The 7,238-nt window shown below is 31.8% G+C and overlaps 1 long non-coding RNA gene across 1 annotated transcript in view; it reads right to left on the bottom strand.

Moving 5' to 3' along the window:
- Positions 1–1,311: 1,311 nt before the first annotated feature.
- The window catches only part of LOC129966938 (uncharacterized), a 91,084-nt gene continuing 85,157 nt past the window's right edge, over positions 1,312–7,238 (bottom strand). Inside the window, exon 4 of the long non-coding RNA XR_008784318.1 lies at positions 1,312–1,437. This is a non-coding gene — a long non-coding RNA (uncharacterized LOC129966938). The remainder of the gene's footprint in view (positions 1,438–7,238) is intronic.

The following is a 7,238-nucleotide window of genomic DNA, read 5'->3' as shown; positions in this document are numbered from 1 at the left end:
AATGCAACTTTGCATATTTCTCAAAGATGTTCATTTACAATAATTTTTGTAAACGTTTCAATTTATGCAGTATTTCACTATTTTTGAACTAACAGCATTATTATTTTTTGATTATGTTCTTTCAATAATCTATTGTCATATGTGCATTACCTCTGAAATGTAAAATGAAAGGCTTATTCAAACACTAGCCAGAGATATGAAAATGTGCTTTAAAGTAATAAATTTTAATTTTTACATTTTACAAAACAGTGCATTTTCCAATATATTTCCAGTTTCCAACAGTTTGATACTTTAAATAATGTTATTTTATTTATAATATGTAAATAAGCTTTCAATTTTATGACTTAAGCAAAATATATCACCAATGTTCATGCTTCGTTAACTGTGAGGATCCACTTTAGCGTGAAGTGTCAGCATTCCTGATACAAGTTGGTTAAAACAAATTCAATATAAGTAACTTATGAAACTATTGCAGAGACACACCACCGAACATTTCAGTTATTCTTTCTTACATGTTGAATAGACTTAATTCCTGCGTAACCAACATTTATCCGGTCAATATTTTAATTGGAAAATTTAAATGTATCCTCTTTGTTTTTAAGCAAAAAAACTGCTTATAAAAACATTTTATGGAAATAAACAATCTTACAGGAATGCAATAGTTATGTATATTGTTAATCATGTTTCATAGATTTTTTTAAGTATTTGATGGAAAGAAAAACCATATAAATTTACAAAAATAAACACTGTTTATATTATATTGCCGCGTTGAAAAAATAGACAGTCGAATCTCCATGGCCGAATGGTCATAGCACTGGTCTCATAATCAAAAGACCGTAAGTTCGAATCCCGCTAGAGACAATGCGATTCATAATATGTGTAAATATTTAATTCTTTGATTTTATGTTCCTCTTAATTTCATGTTCTAGAAGATTCTGGGCATTTCTTCAGTTTACCAGACAAGTGTTCTGCACTTACTGTCTCCAGAAAAGTATACAGGAATCTTGACTGCTAGTATAAAAGCAGAAGATCTGTCAGTCACTGTGTTCTGAGTTACTAAATTGGTTTAGCTCTGCTTCTTTGTGTGTCATTGAATTCCACACTAGAGTATCTACGCGACAATATATTATATTGTATGTAAAAAAATCAAAAATCAACTGATTCATATTAAAAAGAATATAAAAATGGCTTATCAGAAATATAAATTTAAGTTACGAAGTAATTTGATAATAAGGAAAGTTACAGAGCATAATGATAAAAGAATATAGTAATTGAGAAAACTTACCAATTGACACGTAGAATGCCAATTAATGTAAAGGGAAAAGTTGCTGACAGGAGTCAGTTCATACAGAAGCAGTAACATGATGGGTGGCTTGGCTATTTTCGTAAATACCATAATTTCTTTCGTCATTTTATTAGCTGCTTTATACTCCTATCCTGAAAAATACAAAAAAAACCATCAAAATTGACCCTAAAATGGCCAAATTAATTTTGGAATCCATTAAGCATCTAATATATGGAAAAAGATGTCGATGCCAGAATATAGCGTATGAAAACAAGCATTTATATGTTAGAGAACATATATATTAATTGCTAACTGAATCAAATGAAAATTTCGACTTTCGACAAAACGATTGTCAGATATTCTACTACTACACAAAAATGGTTACTCTTCCAGGCAGAGAACACTTATTTTCATCAATTGTTGAAAGTTAAAAATAGAAATGTTTCAATTTTCTGTTGCCATTTGGATCTCCTTTGAAAAGTTTTTACCAAGTCTTGAAAGAGATTGGTGGTTAAAATATGTATAAAAATCTTGGAAAACTTTTTTCTATTTCATTCCCGGAAGCTGGGAAGAGGCCAGTTTCCGTGATATAAATCCCGTCTATGTTTTTCTAGAAATTACATCTTCAGAAGGACATACACTTAAACTACGCAATAATTATAAAACAATGGAAAATTTTAGACTGGAAGAATTATCAGAAGTTTAATAATCAATTTTGGGGGGCTTCTATTTCCATTCATGTGGCTCTAAACTATTCCGCCAAATACCAATCATACATCGTTTGTAAATGCTTTCATGGAAACCCTAATTTTTTTTTAAATGAGTTTCTTCATTCTTCTAAAAAAATCATTTTAATTACTTATCACCTTAATTCAGTTATTTTGCCGTCTTTTTCTCTTACTTTTAAATAATTTGGTTTAATAAAACTGTTCAGCTGTTTAGTTTAGTTATATTAACGTCTCGCTGTGAAGCAACACTAGGGCTATTTGGGACAGACCTCGTAATTTTGAACCGCGGTCAGATGGCGAGGACGACACCTGAGCTGGCACCCCCGTCTCCACACCACACCAGCGGGAGGACGTTTGGCATGACGGATTTAGCGCGCAACAGACACCCCCCTTACACGATGGTTCTTCGGTGGAATCGGGTCTCGAACCTGAAACCCTACGTCTCACAAGCCGTGACCTTACCACCAGGCCACCGCGGCCTCTGTTCAGCTGTTTAGTAATAATGATTATGTCACATAACTGATAAAAGAAATCATGAGAAAATGGGAATAAGAGCTTGTTTTCCCACAAAATCTTATTAATCAGAGAACAAAATGAAAATTTATTTAATGTAAGAATTGCAGTTATTTCTATGTAGAATTAAATTTCCAATAAGCAACTAACCGAATTTCATGCTACAATCTTCTTGAAGTAATCGTTCAGCATGAAAAGATAGATTGAACACTTAAAATTTCGACATTTTAGAGTTTTCACGGAGTGCATTCTTCTATTGAAATTCTATTCCAATCTACTGGTTCTTCTATTCTTCTATTGGAATTTTCATTTCGCAACAAAGATAAATTAAAATTAAAGTGTAAAAATTTGTAAATATGCATTCATGATAATTTTTTTTATTATCATAAAACGTTTTTTATCTTAATACAAAAAGAGTATACTTCCTATTCTTCTTCATAAATAAAAATGATGTATAAGTAGTTATAATTTATGTTGTTGGTACTTATGGCACTTGCCATGGACAAGCCCGCTGTTCAAAGACAGGCAATTTAAGCCTAAGGGGAAGCGGCTCTTGTTTTTGTCGTAGAGCCAACTAGGGTCAAGAGTACGACTTAACTACACACACGTCACAACCCTTTTTACTGGGCGGACTTCATCCTCGCATGAGAGAATCATTCACTCATCCACAGATCGTAATTTAGACATGAATCGGAGAACGATCACCTCTGATCCAGTACCCCCAGTGGTATTACTGTCGACATGGAGGACTTTGTGACCACGACAGATTTATACGCGCGTAAGCCACCAAACATGCGGGGAATCTTCGGCCGCGGGGTTCGACCTCGCAGCCAAAGGGACGCGAATCCAACGCTCTACCAACCAGGCTATACCGGCCCAGTAATAATTTATAATAGAGCATTGCTACATTTGGAAAGACAACAAGGTATATTCTGGGTCAGGCTTCGTAATTTTGAACCATGCTTATATTTATATAAAAAAAAAAACTACATGCCTCCCTCGTTCCAAGCTCACGAGAGAGTCTCATGTGTACCGGTCTGTGTCTGCTGTGGGTCATTTGTCAAATCAAATCATTAATACGCAATATTTTTATAAAACATGAAACTTTGTCACTAGCTACCTGTAGCTCACATAATCACAAAGAATCATCTCGACCATCTTATATATCGAGTCCCGATGGAAACAAACACCATAAAATCGCGAGTCTTATAAAAAGCAATGATGATAATAATAGAATAAAAAAGAAATATAATTGGGAGGCACTGTTGTATATAATGGCTAAAATTTATTGCCAAAAAAAGGATAATAAGCATCTTCGAAATTTCAATCATATTTTGGCTGTTTCACAGGTATTTATTTCCTTTCGATTAAAAAACAAAAAGTTTTTCGTTGTTTTGGGTGAAATGAAGCTATTTGAACAGAAAAGGGAATTTCAAATCTGTCACAGCTTTTGAAACTGCTCTACCAGTTTATTACTATGAAATTCTGGTTTCATCAGCCAGAAACTGTTTAAAATAGCCACAGTGAATTTTGTTTTTATAATTTTGAGAAGATAAAATGTATATTTCTCTTCAAAAAAGTAATTTCTTTCCAATGAAATTGAATTAGTAAATAAGAAGCGAATAAGATTTTGCATTTAAAATATTCTTTAATGGAATAATAATATACTTAATTACTGTAATTTCCACGAACAGGTTCCTTAAAAGAACTGGAACGATCTTGACGACACAAAACGCCGAAATTTGATTTGTAAATAAAGAGGACTTTTTACTAGTTAATATACAGTGGCTCAAAAAATTGAGAGTACACCTTACTTTTATTTCATAAATCCGACTTTCAATATAAATAACACATTACCGGGAAGTGCAAACATGATATTATTTTCACACATAACAAATGGTTTAATTTAGAGTAAAAATAAAGAAAAATCAACAAAAAATTTCTAAATTGAAAATTTTTAGAAGCATTTTAAATAAACATACGCAGAATTTTATCTCAAAAAATTGAGAATACACCAATGAAATTTTTGCAATATCACGCATAGAAATAAAGTGTCACTATTAAATTGCGTGTCTTTTGGTTCTTATAATGGCCTCTAAACGTCATGGTACCGATTTGACCAATTCTTGATGGTATTTGAAGATATTTTACCCCATTCGTCTTGCACCACTTATTTTAAATGGGTTTTGTTTCTAATTTTGTGTTTTTGAACCCCTTTTTCGGGTATGGCCCACGAATATTCAGTGGCATTGATGTCGGGGTACTGTGGTGGTGTGTGTAACTGCTATTTACAATGAAAAAGACACCATATTTTAAAGTTGCGTGTATTCTGTTTGGGGTCGTTGTCTTACTGGAAAATGAAATTTCCATCTAAACCCAAATTTTTAGCACTTTCCTTTAGATTGCTGCGATGTATATCCAAGTAAACCGTATCATTTATAATGCCATCTATAAAAATTAAATTTCCTACCCCGGATGAAGCCATGTAACCTCAAATCATCACGGAGTCACCATCAAGTTTAACTGTAGGACGTAAATTTTTTGGATACAAAGGCAGTATTAGGCTTTCTCCATACAGTAAGATGGTTGTCACTGCCAAAAATGTTGAGGTTTCTTTCATTACTAAATATAGATTTCTTCCAAAGGTTATTGGTCTTCAATTGATGAGTTTTTGCAAACTTCAAATGCTTTTTCTGAATTTGCAAGCTGGTGAACGGTTTCTCTCTAACAATGCTACTTTTATATCCAGCTTGTTTAGTGGCATTTAGCACAGTTTCAGCACTTACACTTCTGCCTATGATTTTAAAAGTTTCTGCAACAAGTTGGATGAACCATATGGTAGCAGCAATCTAAAGGAAAGTGTTAAAAATTTGGGTTTAGATGGAAATTCCATTTCCCAGCAGGACAACGACCCCAAACAGAATGCACGTAACGTCAAAATATGATGTCTTTTTCATTGTAAACAACAGCTACACACACCACCACAGTACCCTGACATCAATGCCATTGAATATTCATGGGCCATATTCGAAAAAGTGATTCAAAAATACAAAATTAGAAACAAAACCCATTTAAAACAAGTGGTGCAAGACGAATGGGGTAAAAAATCTTCAGATACCACCAAAAATGGGTCGAATCGGTACCATGACGTTTAGAGACCATTATAAGAACCAGAAGACATGCAATTTAATAGTGACACTTTGTTTCTATGCGTGATATTGCAAAAATTTCATTGGTGTATTCTCAATTTTTTGAGGCAAAATTCTGCGTATGTTTATTTAAAATGCTTCTGAAAATTTTCAATTTAGAAATTTTTCGTTTATTTTTCTTTATTTTTACTCTAAATTAAACCATTTGTTATGTGTAAAAATAAAAACAAGTTTGCACTTCCCGTTAATGTGTTAAGTCGCATTTATCAAGTAAACGTAAGGTGTACTCTCAATTTTTTGAGCCACTGTATATACAATAAAATTTAGCATTTATGGAAGGATAAGTCGCTTTTATTATAAAATAGCGTATTAAATATGCTTTTTGAAATATCTGTTTATTAACAGTAAATCCAAACTGTGTCAGGATGCGATAATATAATAATTTATTCACAAACCGGTATGCTCGCCCGAAAACGATTATGTATAAAATTGTTCAAAATCCAAATATACCAAGTCAATAACTGCAATGAACTTATTTTCATTTTAATATATTTAAAATTAAAAAAAATCTTAATATGGAATACCGGGTAATTTGATAATTTGAAAGATAAATGATATTTTTTTCATTATAAAGATATAATTGCTCAGAATTGAGTAAAATCGGCTTAATAGATGCATGATGCTTTTAAATTTTGAAGTACAAAATTTCACATGTGTCCATTTAAAAGAATTCCATACATATAAACTTTTTGAATCTAAAAAAATATGTTTAGAAAAAAATATGCAAAAACCTGTATTTATGCATGCTTTCTAGAAAACTACCCGTTTTTTTTCAGCTTCAAACTATAGCTTGCAGAGCATCTTAAATTCTTAAAACTAAAATAATACTCCAAGCCATTTAGAATTCCATCGGCTTGTTTATTCTTTGAACATAACAGCGTATCTTACAAGCATTGCCAGATTCCAGAAGGTTTACAATTGATCATCAGCTATTATACAAAACTAAACGAAATAATGTGAACAAAATATGTTTATCAAAGAAAAAATCGTTTGCTTTTACTTTTTAATAATATTTTAACAAAATAAAAATAGGAATTATAAAATATCTGAAAAGGAATCGTCTGCTAAATGTCTATTAATAGATTTAGATTATGATATTTATTGAATATGTATCTTTTAATCAATGGAATTCATGCACGTTCTTTATTTACATAATTAAAAGTATGCTTATAAATTTTCAACTTATAAAACTTATATAAGGCAAATTTCAAGATATTTCTTTAAAAACATCGGATATTTTTTAAATGTACAAATCGTTTCAGATTCCTTAAATATGGGTCAATACTCTCTTATTAAAATGACAATACTATCTGATTGAAGTTATGTGATCTCAATTCAGTTTCTAGATCCAATAATATCAAGGCCTATTTAAACTGAGAAAGTGATTCCAATTTCATCAATTTGTCATTGAAGTTGGAATATTCAGGAATAAATTAGACTTAAATGCTGACATCGGAGTCTTAACAATTCTCACCTGATAACGAGAAATTGACGGTGCACGAA

Source organism: Argiope bruennichi, chromosome 4, assembly GCF_947563725.1.
Source record: "Argiope bruennichi chromosome 4, qqArgBrue1.1, whole genome shotgun sequence".
Lineage (NCBI taxonomy): Eukaryota > Metazoa > Arthropoda > Arachnida > Araneae > Araneidae > Argiope > Argiope bruennichi.
Note: the sequence above shows the minus strand (reverse complement) of the source record. Positions and strands in the feature narration are given on the sequence as shown.